The sequence below is a fragment of the Hyperoodon ampullatus genome, assembly GCF_949752795.1.
Source record: "Hyperoodon ampullatus genome assembly, chromosome: X".
NCBI classification, from domain to species: Eukaryota; Metazoa; Chordata; class Mammalia; order Artiodactyla; family Ziphiidae; genus Hyperoodon; species Hyperoodon ampullatus.
In genome coordinates, this window is record NC_136913.1 from 79,948,083 (window position 1) to 79,962,127 (window position 14,045).

Here is a 14,045-nt window from a genome sequence, read left to right on the forward strand (position 1 = left end):
AGCATGAAATACTCAATATGTGACACTGTGCTAAGTGCTTTACAAATAATTTTCTAACTACTCTTCCAAAACCGTACTTCAAAAGATTAATATTGGTATGATCCCCATTGTAAAAATGGATTTATAAAAGTTTAAGAAGCTCGCCCAAAGTAATACAGTTAGTAAATAGTGGAATTGGATCAGACTCTGGAGTCCAAGAAAGTAATTATTATGAATTCCAGTCTTTCATCAACTTTTTGGTGTTTCTGTTCCTTTAGTTAATTACTTACACATAGATTTATTAAAGTTCACAAATTGCTAGTCACGTTCATGCTGTGTGGCTTTGATTAGTTTTATTCTGAGGACAATATTATTCCCATTATCATTACATTTTGGTGAAGGTGTTGGAATCTCAACTTGCATTAATGGCATGGGGCATCTGGGAACAAAAATGAATAAGGCATATTCCTTCCATTGAGAAGCTCACAGTCAGTGGGGAGAAACAAACATGTAAGCAGTAAAAAATTCTTAGTATGGTACACAGATATTAACAAGATGCAACTGAAAGGACAGAACAACCAATTCTGTCATGGAAAGTTGGGTAAAATTTCAAGAGAAGAGTTGTTATTTAAACTGAGCTTGAAAGGAAGAATAAGATTTTGCCAGGTCACAAGGGGACAAGGACATTCTAGGAAGTTATAATTATCTGTCATTACATGTGAAAATGCATACCACCTATGCTGTACCAGGGACTAATTTGACTTTTACCCTCTGCAATCATCTCAGTGTAAAATATAGGGTTCTGTGCTAACGAATTTAATCCACCAACATACTCTATCCCATTGCTGATATAACAATCCATTATGTTTCTTGGCATTTTCCACAAATATGTGATGTTTAATTTTATTCTAGTTTACTGTGTACACAATTTTTAAAGGCATGGATTAAAGATATGAACTGTATATGAGTAAAAATATAAAACGCTTTTGTGAAATGTTTGAAATAATAATTCTTTTCATAAATGGCCAGTTAAAATATTATAATAAATTTTATTTAACTAATATGTATTAATCAATAAAAATACTAATGGTAGTTAACGTTTTGTTACCCTTATTATGTGCTAAGAACTTTACATATATTAATCTTGATATTGTTTAATCCTTACAACAATCTCATAAGTTAAATGTTATTGTTATCTCTATTTTGAAGAATCAAAGATAGAGAGGCTCAGAGAGACTGAGCACCTTGCCTCAACAATCTAGTAATTAGCAAATTTAAACCTAGGATATCTTAAATCTAGGTCTTGTGCCCCTTCCTAACCAGAAGGTGCAGGAGTCACAAAGAGAAAATGCTGGCCTTTCAAGTGGAGTTTAACATCCAATAAAAAATGCATATGTGTGCATAATTGTTAGAAAGGAGTCATTTAAAACTGAAAAGACAGGGGAAAAAGAGAAAGCCAGAGTTTTTACTGAGTAGAGAAATAACTAGTCACTAGTTTCATAGCAGAAACTTATAAGGAGAAATGTAAACATCCACTGCTTTGTTGAGGGGGGAAGTATTATAACTTTAAGAAAAATGATAAAATTGTCAAAATGCAAGAAATTTAAAATGCTCATCATCATCATTATATTTGCCGTAGGATATAGTAAAATTCACTTTTTTTCATCAAAATGAAAAGGAAAACTAACCATTGCACCATCAAAGTAATTCCTGACCCTCTACCATAGGTTTGTTTGTACTATAATGGTTATATGTGGTCATGATGAAGATTTCAAAGATGGTAGAGAAGTGGGAAAATACAAAATATAAGCATACTACTCTGCCATTTTATTCCCCAATGATAACAATCATAAAGAGTTGCTTTCCAAATATAAAGTGTTTGGCAACTTGCTTTCCTTATCAGTATATCCAGATTTAGCATGTACAGATCCATCTCACTTTTAGTAGCTAAATAGTTTTCCATTGTATAGATGTATCACAATTCATTTAAGCAGCTCTCTGCTGATGGTCAAAAGGCGTGTGCAGTTTACATTTTAACTGATATTGTAAATTTGTGCTCCAAAAGGAGTACTTCAATTTTGACTCCTAGTAATAAAATAAAGAATTGCCTCTTTCCTCACTTACTCATGAATGCCTAGTATTAACAATTTTTTTTTCTATTTAGAAGGTAAAAGTTACTATCTTGTATTTTCATTGTATTTCTCTAATTATAAGTAGAGCTGAATATCTTTACATATGTTTTTAAGACATCTGTTGTTTTCTATTAATTACAATTTCATATTTCTATTTGGTTGTTTTCCTTTTTCTGATTCATTCTAAAGAGTGGAAATAGCCTTCTTCCATCCACAAGATATGTTACAGCAGCATGACTTTTATTTTCTTTTAATGAAAATGTACTTTTTTATTAGTTTGATTTTCCCTTTTTAAATTATTTTTTATTGGAGTATAGTTGCTTTACAATGTTGTGTTAGAAGGAAATCTATAAAAGAGGGGATATATTTATATGTGTAGCTGATTCATTTTGCTGTACAGTAGAAACTAACACAACATTGTAAAACATGACTTTTAAAATCCTGACCCATTGAATGATGCAGAAATATGTCCAAGGAGTAGGTATGGGAAAATAAGCCTGAGTGACAATTTTCTTTGAAATTCCATCCTAGAATACAGGTTACTTTTTGGAATTATGGGATCAAAATGAAACTAATAACAAATAACTCCACTTCATTGATTATTTAATGTTTCACTATAGTTTAACTAATATTCATAAGAAGAATGCCAGAAAATCTATAGTAATGAACATTTCATCCTTTTTACCTGTATGTTTATTTATTTAGAAGACTTTAAAGGAGATTTTTGCTAGATTTTTTGTAATAGAGGCAATATCTTGATGCACTTTGAACTTAAGTATCTACACAATTTGTAGTTGACAGTCATGAAAACTAACAAAAAATAAGCAATTACATGTTTATCTCACTTTCATATCCTTCCAATAGTAGAAATGTATCTATGTAGTTTCAAAAGAAAATACAGTGTGTCTAGCTCTGAAATTCAGATTTTTTTTGGAAAACATTAGTAGCAGCAGGTAAAGAAAATTGGTATGTATTATATGATGTAAGCCCAGAGACACAGTAATCCAGATACACAGGATTGTGAGGTATGATTGTCCTCATCACCACCACCAATTCCACTGTCCCCCCAAATCTAGCAAACTTGAGGGTAAGCACCAGAAGCTTGCTCATGTAGGCATTTATTTGGATTACAGCTCTCCTTGAGCAGGTGGGCTGGCTAAGTGGTTGACCAGATAATGGCACTATTCTCATAGAGCCTCTTCTTTTTTCCTGGCTGCTTTTAATATTTTCTCTTGATCAATGGCTTTGAGCAATTTGATTATGAGATACCTTGGATTACGTTTCTTCATGTTTCCTGTTCTTCATGCTTCTGAGTTTCTTTTATCTGTGGGTTTATAGTTTTCATCAAACTTTTTAAAATTTTTGGATAGTATTTAATCAAAAAAAAATTTTTCTCTTTCAGACTCTCTCTCCTTTCCTTCAGGGACTGAAATTAAAAATATATTAGGCTTCTTTAAGTTATCCCATTGTTCACTGATGCTGATGCTCTGTGCATTTTTTTCTTCTCTGTGGAATTTTGAATTACTTCTATTGCTTTGTCTTAAAGTTCACTAATTTATTTGTCAATGTCGAATCTGCTTTTTATCCCGTCCAGTGTATATTTTTTTTCTTCTTAGACATTTTAGTTTTCATCTCAAATATTGTATTCTTCATGATTAAAAGTTCAGTTTGGGTATTTTTTCATATCTCCAATAACTATAGTTAACTTTTTGAGCATACAAAATACAGATATAATAACATTTTAAATGCCATTGTTTAATTCTAACATCGGGGTCAGTTTCAAGACTGATTTATTTTTCTCATTATAGGTTACATTTTCCTTTTTTGCATGCCTGTCATTTGTGAATTTTATCTTGGTGAGTGCTAAATAATTTTGTAGTCCTATAAATATTCTTGAGTTTTGTTCTAAGATAAAGTTTAGTTACTTAGAAACAGTTTTCTCCTTTTGGTCTTTCTTTTAAGATATGGTACAAGAACAAAAGTGCTCAAAATAACAATTCATTATTTTATTTCTTGAAGGGAAAGCTTGAGGATATGGGGAGGGTGAAGGGTAAGCTGTGACAAAGCGAAAGAGAGGCATGGACATATATACACTACCAAACGTAAGGTAGATAGATAGTGGGAAGCAGCCGCAGAGCACAGGGAGATCAGCTCGGTGCTTTGTGACCGCCTGGAGGGGTGGGATAGGGAGGGTGGGAGGGAGGGAGACGCAATAGGGAAGGGATGTGGGAACAGATGTGTATGTATGACTGATTCACTTTGTTATAAAGCAGAAACTAATTAAAAAAAAAAAAAACTTAAAAAAAAAAAAAAAGAAAATTGATGGCCAATTTCTTATCCCTGGATGCAAGCAAAAATCTTCTTTCAGTATTATCTCAGTTATCAATATGTTCAGTACATTCATGGGCATAGGAACTGCTGTAATATGTGACATTTTGTAAAAGTCAAGTCTTTTATTTGGGAAGCTTGAGTTAACTGAAATGAGTAATCACTATCTGGTTCAAAAAGAATTCCAGGGCTTCCCTGGTGGTGCAGTGGTTGTGAGTCCACCTGCCGATGCAGGGGACACGGGTTCGTGCCCCGGTCTGGGAAGATCCCACGTACTGTGGAGCGGCTGGGCCCATGAGCCATGGCCGCTGAGCCTGCGCATCCAGAGCCTGTGCTCTGCAACGGGAGAGGCCACAACAGTGAGAGGCCCGCATACCACACACACACACACAAAAACAAAAAAAAAACAAAAAACATTCCAAGACCTTTTATATGTACCTGGCTTTTGTTGACTAGCTGGAGATTCAAACAATGCATTATTTTGTTTCTAGAAGAAAAAGTTTATTAAATGTCAAACAACCCACTTGACTTTCAGACAAATATTTGTTCATTTGTTTCCTTCATTTAAGTTGTAGATGAATTGCTAAAGTACATAGCAAAAATTATAGAAAATATATCAAAATATTACCCTTTGTTTTTAATTCTTTCACGACTTTCATTTTCATGTATTTGTATGGTTAAAATTACAGTGTATATATGTTTGTATTTTACCTATCATCTGATGATATATTTTCAATATTTTCCCATGTACTACTTAGTCTTCACAAGTGTTATCACTTTTAGTGTGTTCATGATATTCAGTTTAATATATAATCCATAATATGATTAATCCTCTTTCATTTGAAATTTAGGTTGTTTCTTTTCTTTCTCTGTTTGTTTTCATTTTTATAAATAATGCATTCATTAAAATTAATTATTTTTTTAGGATAGGTTCCCACAGGAGACATTACTGAGTCAAGGAATATTATAATTTTCATGGCTCTTGATACATATTGCAAAATTGCCTTCAAGAAGTGTTGTTCGAATTTACATCACCAGAAATGTACCAATTCCACAATAGCTTTGTCAGCATTTAAAACAGATTAGCAAATAAACAAACATACAACACGTTTTGTTCTTTTCATAGGTTACAAAAACATTTTATTTTATTTTTATTTGTTTACAAAGTTTGAGCATTGTTTCATATATGTGTTCCAAAAATTTATTTTCTCTTCTGTGATGTGTCTGTTGATGTCTTTTGTTTATAGAAACAGACTTTTAAAATATAATCCATTCCCTCATTTCTGTTATTGTGATATGACATAAAATTTGTCATTTTAACCATTTTAAGTGTAAAATTCAGTGGCATTAAGTATATTCATATAGTTGTGCAACCATCATCACTATCTATTTCCAAATTTTTTACCACCTCAAACTGTACCAGTTATGCAATAAATCCCTATTACTCCATTGTCCAAACTTCTGGTTATCTCTAATCTACTTTGTTTCTGTGGATTTGCCAATCCTAGACATTTCATGTAAGTGTAACCATACAATATCTATGTTCCTGTATCTAGCTTATTTCAAATAGAATTATGTTTTTAAAGTTCATCTACATTACAGCATGTCTCAAAACTTCATTCCTTTTATGATACTACACATTTCATTATAGATATACCACAAAAAATAAAATGAAATATAATTCATTCCTATATTGGTGACTTACTGCACTCTGTTTTGTGATTCTGATATGAAATAAAATTTATTTTATTGGTATTGTTGTTTGGTTTTCTTACAATAGTAGTTGTATCTTCATTCTAGAAAGTTCTAAATCTGTAGGAAAATCACAAGATGAATTTTTGAAAAAAATATATCTATAATACCATTATTCAATGGCATTTCTTGTATGCTTTCATCCAGTGTTTGTGTATTGTAAATTTAAAAAACAAAGTAGTATATTGTAACACAGTTTCTTTCATGTCTTCTTCATTCAGATTATTTCAATATTCTTTGATAATCCAATTTTAATGACCACATTCTTATCATATGGCTATATCATAATTTATTATAGCACTTTATTATGTCTGGACAGTTTATTTGCAAAAAGAAAACACTACAACGAATGTAGTTGTATAAATTATTTAGAGAATACAACAGGTTATCCCTTAGAATAAATTATTAGAAGTGGAATTACAGATACTCATTGCCAAACTGTTTTCTGGAAGTCTTGCATGAAATTATGCACCCACCAGTAGAAACCTGCTTCATTGGATTGCTTCCAAATACTGGGCATTTTTTGTTCTTTATCAGTTTTACAGACAAAAGTATTGTCTCTATTTTAAATCACTTTGATCATTTTTAATGTCTAATATTTAAAAACTAAATGTATTGGTCAACTGTATAATTTTTAACAAAGCTTCATTTGGGGTACATTGAAGAAGCAGAAAATAAATCTTTCAGGCAGTTCTGAAATTAACATCTATTAAAGGACCACTTAAGAGGCTATTGAGTATACTGTGTAACAATATTGTAATAATCCTAGAGAGAGCAAATTAAGGCTTGAAATACGACTGTGGTCATGGAAATAACATAACAGAAATTTGGAGAGATGTTTTAGAATAGAAGTCAAGGTTTGATTGCTGATAAGATATGGGAGAGAGAGAGAAGGAACTAACAAAGATGACAATACAGTTTCTTGGCTAGGTGACAGAGGAATAAGGATGTCATTAAATGTGATAAGAATTACGTGAAGATCATATTTAAGGAAAAAAAATATGGGCACTGTGTTCAACATGAGATATTTGAAGTAGCATTATATACAATCTGAGGAAATGGTTTCTCAGCAGGCAGAGTTCTTATATATCAATTATTACATTTACATCAGTAGAACAGAAAAAATATCCCCCAAACAAACACGTGTATATGCATAAGAACTAATGTACAATAAAAGTGGTGTTTCGGGGACTTCTCTAGTGGTTCAGTGGTTAAGACTCTGCCTTTCTACTGCAGGGGGCATGGGTTCAATCCCTGGTTGCTGAAGTAACATCCCACATGCCCCACAGTGTGGCCAAAAAAAAATGCTGTTTCAAATAATTAAAAACGGAGTAGACTAATAATTAGTGATGTTGAGCATCTTTTCATGTGCCTTTTGGCCGTCTGTATATTTTCTTTGGAAAAGTGTCTATTTAGATATTCTGCCAATTTTTTTTTTGATTAGGGTGTTTTTCTTTTTTATATTGAGCTGTATGAGCTGTTTGTACATTTTGCAGATTAATCCCTTGTTGGTTGCATAGTTTCCAAATATTTTCTCCCATTCTGTAGGGTGTCTTTTCATTTTGTTTATGGTTTTCTTTGCTGTGAAAAAGCTTTTAAGTTTAATTATGTCCAGTTTGTCTATTTTTGTTCCTATTTCCATTACTATAGGAGGTGGATCAAAAAAGATACTGTTGCGATTTATGTCAGAGTGTTCTGCCCATGTTTTCCTCTAAGAGTTTTATAGTATCCAGTCTTACATTTAGGTATTTAATCCATTTTGAGTTTATTTTTGTGTATAGTGTTAGAGAACGCTCTAATATCATTCTTTTACATATAGCTGTCCAGTTTTCCCCAGCACCACTTATTAAAGAGACTTTTTCTCCACTATATATTCTTGCCTCCTTTGTCATAGATTAATTGACCATAGGTGTGTGGCTTTATTTCAGGGCTTTCTATCCTGTTCCACTAATCTATATTTCTGTTTTTCAGCCAGCACTATACTGTGCAAAAAACAAACAAACAAAAACTACAAGGAGATATCACCTCATACCAGTCAGAATAGTTACCATCAAAAAGTCTAAAAACAGTAAATACTGGAAAGGATGTGGAGAAAAAGGAACCCCCCTACACTGTTGGTAGGAATGTAAATTGGTACAACCACAAGGGAGAACAGCATGGAGGTTCCTTAAAAAACTAAAAATACAGCTACCATATGATCCTGCAATCCAACTCCTGGGCTTATATCCAGAGAAAACCATAATTTGAAAAGTTACTTGCACCCCAATATTCATTGCAACACTATTTACGATAGCTAAGACATGGAAGGAAACTAAATGTCCATTGACAGAGTAATGTATAAAGGAGATGTGGTGTTTATACACAATGGAATATTACTCAGCCACGAAAAAGAATGAAATAATGTCACTTGCAGCAACATGGATGGACCTAGATATTATCATACTAAGTGAAGTAAGCCAGACAGAGAAAGGCAAATATCATATGATGTCACTGATATGTAAAATCTAAAAAAAAATGATACAAATGAACGTACTTACAAAACAGAAAGAGACTCACAGACATAGAAAACAAACTTATGGTTACCAAAGGGAAAAGGGGAGTGGGAGGAGGGATATATTAGGAGGTTTGGATTAACATATACACATTACTGTTTAAAAAATAGATAACAAACAAGGACCTGCTGTATAGCACAGGGAGCTATACTCAATATTTTGTAATAACTTATAAGGGAAAATAATCTGAAAAGAATCACTGGGCTGTACACCTGAAACTAACATGATATTGTAAATCAACTATACTTCAATTTAAAAAAATGTAGTAGACTAGTCAATAAATGTTGTTTGAAGACCTATCTGTTTGGAAATAAAAGTAAAGATAGATCATGTGCCTCACACCTTACACCAAAATAAATTCCAAATGAATTAAAGATTTAAATGTAAACAACAAAACTCTAATCATATCAGAAGAAACTCATTGTGTGTTTAAAACTCAAGGTAAAGAAGGACTTTGTGATTATGATCTGAAACCCAGAATCCATAAGGTAATAAGTTAACCAATTTGACAACATAAAAATATTTAAATTATACATGGTAACAATAAAGGGCAAAGACATAGGCAACACATATATCAGACAATGGGTAATTTACATAATATATACCAAAGTCTTATAGGAAAATAATTTAGAAACACATTAAAAATAAAAATGCACCAACAAACATATAGAATTATTTTAAATTACTAGTAATCAGTAAAATGAAAATTTAAAATAAAATAAAATTTAAAAAATGAAAAAAATATTCAAAGAGTTACTGAATTTCTTTCATTACACTGGCAAAAGTTTAAAAGGTTGATAATATCCACTTTGGTGAGAATATTGGGAAATAGGTTTTCTCAAAGATTACTAGGAATATATGTTCATAAAGCATCTTTTCTTTTATTATTTTTTATTTTTTTATTGAAGTATAGTTATTTTACAATGTTGTGCCAATCTCTGCTGTACAGTGAAGTGAATCAGTTATACACATATAAACATTCTGTTTTTTTAAATATTCCTTTCCATTATGGTTTATCAGAGGATATTAAATATAGTTCCCTGTGTTATACAGTAGGACCTTGTTGTTTATCCATCATATATATAATAGTTTATGTCTGCTAATCACACACTCCCAGTCCCTCCCACTCCCAACCCCCTCCTCTTTGGCAACCACAGGTCTGTTCTGTATGTGTGTGAGTCTGTTTCTGTTTTGTAGATTGGTTCATTTGTGCCATATTTTAGATTCCACATATAAGTGAGTGATATCATATGGTATTTGTCTTTCTCTTTCTGACTTACTTCACTTAGTATGATAATCTCTAGTTGCATCCATGTTGCTGCAAATGGCATTATTTCATTCTTTATTACCATTGAGTAGTATTCCATTGTATATATGTACCACATCTTCTTTAGCCATTCATCTGTCGATAGACATTTAGGTTGTTTCCATGTTTTGGCTATTGTGAATACTGCTGCTATGAACATAGGGAAGCAAGTATGTTTTTGAATTATAGTTTTGTCCAGGAATATGCCCAGGAGTGGGATTGCTGGATCATATGATAATTCTATTTTTAGTTTTCTGAGGAAACTCCGCACTGTTTTCCATAGTGGTTGTACCATCTTACATTCCCACCAACACTGTAAGAGTGTCCTCTTTTCTACACACCCTCTCCAGTGTTTGTTATTTGTAGACATTTTAATGATGACCATTCTGACTGGTGTGATGTGGTACCTTATTGTAGTTTTTATTTGTATTTCTCTAATAATTAGTGATGTTGAGCATCTTTTCATGTGCCTACTGGCCATCTGTATGTCTTATTTGGAAAAATGTCTATTAAGGTCTTCTGCCTATTTTTCGATTGGGTTGTTTCTTTTCTTTGTTGTTGAGTTGTATGAGTTGTTTGTGTATTTTGGAGATTAAGCCCTTGTCTCTCACATCATTTGCAAATATTTTCTCCCATTACGTAGGTTGTCTTTTTGTTTTTTTGTTTTGTTTTGTTTTTTTATGGCTTTCTTTGCTGAGCAAAACTTGTAAGTTTGATTAGTCCCATTTATTTATTTTTGTTTTTGTTTCTATTGCCTTGGGAGACTGACCTAAGAAAATATTGGTACAGTTTATGTCAGAGAATGTTTTGCCTATGCTCTCTTCTAGGAGTTTTATGGTGTCATGTCTTATGTTTAAGTCTTTAAGCCATTTTGAGTTTCTTTTTGTGCATGGTGTGAGAGTGTGTTGTAACTTCATTGATTCACTTGCAGCTGTCCAACTTTCCCAGTACCACTTGCTGAAGAGACTGTCTTTTTCTCATTTTATGTTTTTGCCTCCTTTGTCAAAGAGGAATTGACCATAGGTGTGTGGGTTTATTTCTGGGTTTTCTACTCTGTTCCATTGACCCTTATGTCTGTTTTTGTACCAATACCACACTGTATTGTTTACTGTAGCTTTGTAGTATTGTCTGAATTCTGGGAGAGTTATGCCTCCTGCTTTGTTTTTTTTCCCTCAGAATTGCTTTGACAATTCTGGGTCTGTTAAGGTTCCATATAAATTTTGGGATTATTTGTTCCAGTTCTGTGAAAAATATCTCGGGTATTTTGATAGGGATTTCATTAAATCCGTGGATTGCTTTGGGTAGTATTGCCATGTTAACAGTATTAATTCATCCAATCCAAGAGCAAAGGCTAGCTTTCCATTTCTTTGAAACCTCTTTAATTTCCCTTAATAATGCTTTGTAGTTTTCAGCATATAAGTCTTTCACCTCCTTGGTCAGGTTTATTCCTAGTTTTTTTTTTTTTTTTTTAGTACAATTTTAAAAGATATTGTGTGTTTTTTTTTTACATTCCTTTTCTGATATTTCATTGTTAGTGTTAAGAAATGTAACTAATTTTTGAATGATAATCTTGTATCCTGCTACTTTGCTGAATTTATTTATTAGCTCTAGTGGTTTTCGTGTGGAATCCTTAGGGTTTTCTATATATAGTATCATGTCATCTGCATATAGTGACAATTTTTACTTCTTCCCTTCCAATTCATACATTTTATTTCTTTTTCTTGCCTGATCGCTGTGGCTAGGACTTCCAATACTATGTTCAGTAGAAGTGGTGAGAGTGGGCATCCTCGTCTTTTTTCAGATTTTAGTGGGAAGGCTTTTATCTTTTCACCATTGAGTATTATACTGGATGTGTGTTTGTCATAAATGTCTTTTATTATGTTTAGATATATTCCCTCTATTCCCACTTTGGTAAGAGTTTTTATCATGAATGGATGTTGAATTTTGTCAAATGCTTTTTCTGCATTTATTGAGATGATCATGTGGTTTTTTACTTTTCTTTTGTTAATGTGGTGTATTACATTGATTTGCAAATGTCAAACCATCCTTTTGAACTTGGGATGAATTCCACTTGGTTGTGGTTTATGATCTTGTTTATGCCTTGTTGGATTTGGTTTGCTAATATTTTTTTGAGAATTTTTGCATCTATATTCATCAAAGATATTAGCCTGTAATTTTCTTTTTTGTTGGTGTCTTTGGTTTTGGTATCAGGGTGATGATGGCTTCATAAAATATTTTTGGGAGTGTTCCCTCCTCTTCAATCTTTTGCAAGAGTTTGAGAAGAATTGCTATAAGGTCTTCAGTATAAGTTCTTCTTTGTAGGTTTGGTAGAATTCGCCTGTGAAGCCATCTGGTCCTGGACTTCTGTTTGTTGGGAGTTTTTTTTGTTTTGTTTTGTTTGTTTGTTTGTTTTTATTACAGGTTCTATTTCACTTCTAGTTCTAGTGATTGGTCTGTTCAAATCATCTATTTCTTCTTGATTCAGTTTTGGTGGGCTGTATGTTTCTAGAAAGTTGTCTATTTCTTTTAGGTTGTCAAATTTGTTGGCATATAATTGTTCATAGTGTTCTCTTATTGTTTTATGTATTTCTGTGGTATCAGTTGAGATTTCTCCTTCCTCATTTCTTATTTTATTTCGGTTCTCTCTATTTTCTTCTTGGTGAGCCTGGCTAGAGGTTTGTCATTTTTCTTTACCCTTTCAAAGAAACAGCTCTGGGTTTTATTGACTTTTTTCTATTGTTTTTCTATCTCTATTTTATTTATTTCATCCCTGATCTTTATTATTTCATTCCTTCTGCTGACTTTAGGTTTTGTTTGTTCTTCTTTTTCTAATTCTTTTAAATGGTAGGTTAGGTTGTTGACTAGAGATTTTTCTTGTTTTTTGATGCAGGCCTGTATCACTATGAACTTCCCTCTAAGAACTGCTTTTGTATGGTTGTGTTTTCATTGTCGTTTGTCTCCAGGTATTTTTTAAATTTCCTCTTTGATTTCCTTGTTGACCTATTGGTTTTAAGTAGCATATCATTTAGTCTCCATGTAGTCATTTTGTTCTCATTTCTTTTCCTGTGGATTTCTAGTTTCATGCCATTGTGGTTGGAGAAGATGCTTGAAATAATTTCTATACTCTTAAATTTGTTGAGGTTAGTTTTGTGCCCCAGTATGTGGTCAATGCTAGAGAATGTTCCATGTGCACTTGAAAAGAATATGTATTCGTTTTTTTTTTTTTTTTTTATGTAATGATGATGTAATGTAATGTCCTGAAAATATCAATTAAGTCTAGCTGTTCTATTGTATCACTTAGAATCTCTGTTGCTTTATTGATTCTCTGTCTGGAAGATCTGTCCATTGATGTGAGTTGGGTGTTAAATTCTCGTATTATTATTATATTCCCATCAATTTCTCCCTTTATGTCTGTTAGTATTTGTTTTTATGTATTTGGGTGCTCCTATATTAGGTGCAAATAAGTTGATGAGTGTAATATCATCTTCTTGTATTGATCCTTTTATCATTATATACTGTCCTTCTTTATCTTTCTTTATAGTCTTTAAAGTCTATTTTGTCTGATATGAGTATTGTAACTCCTGCTTTCTTGTCATTTCCATTTGCCCAAAATTTCTTTTTCCATCATCTCACTTTCAATCTATGTGTGTCCTTTGCCCTAAGGTCAGTCTCTTTTAGGCAGCATATTGTAGGCTCTTGTTTTTTTAACCAATCTGCCATTCTATGTCTTTTTATTGGAGCATTCAGTCCATTGACATTTAAGGTAATTATTGATACATATGTATTTATTGCCATTTTAAACCTTGTTTTCCAGTTGATTCTTTGTTTCTTCTTTGTTCCTTTCTTTTTCTTTTTTTCTTTTTTGTAGTTTGATGATTCCCTTTTATTTTATGCTTGTGTTCTTTTTGGTGTTTGTGACTCTATTGTATGTTTTTGATTTGTCGTTGCCCTGTTTTTCAAGTATGTTAACCCCTTACTATATCTGCTTGCTTTAGA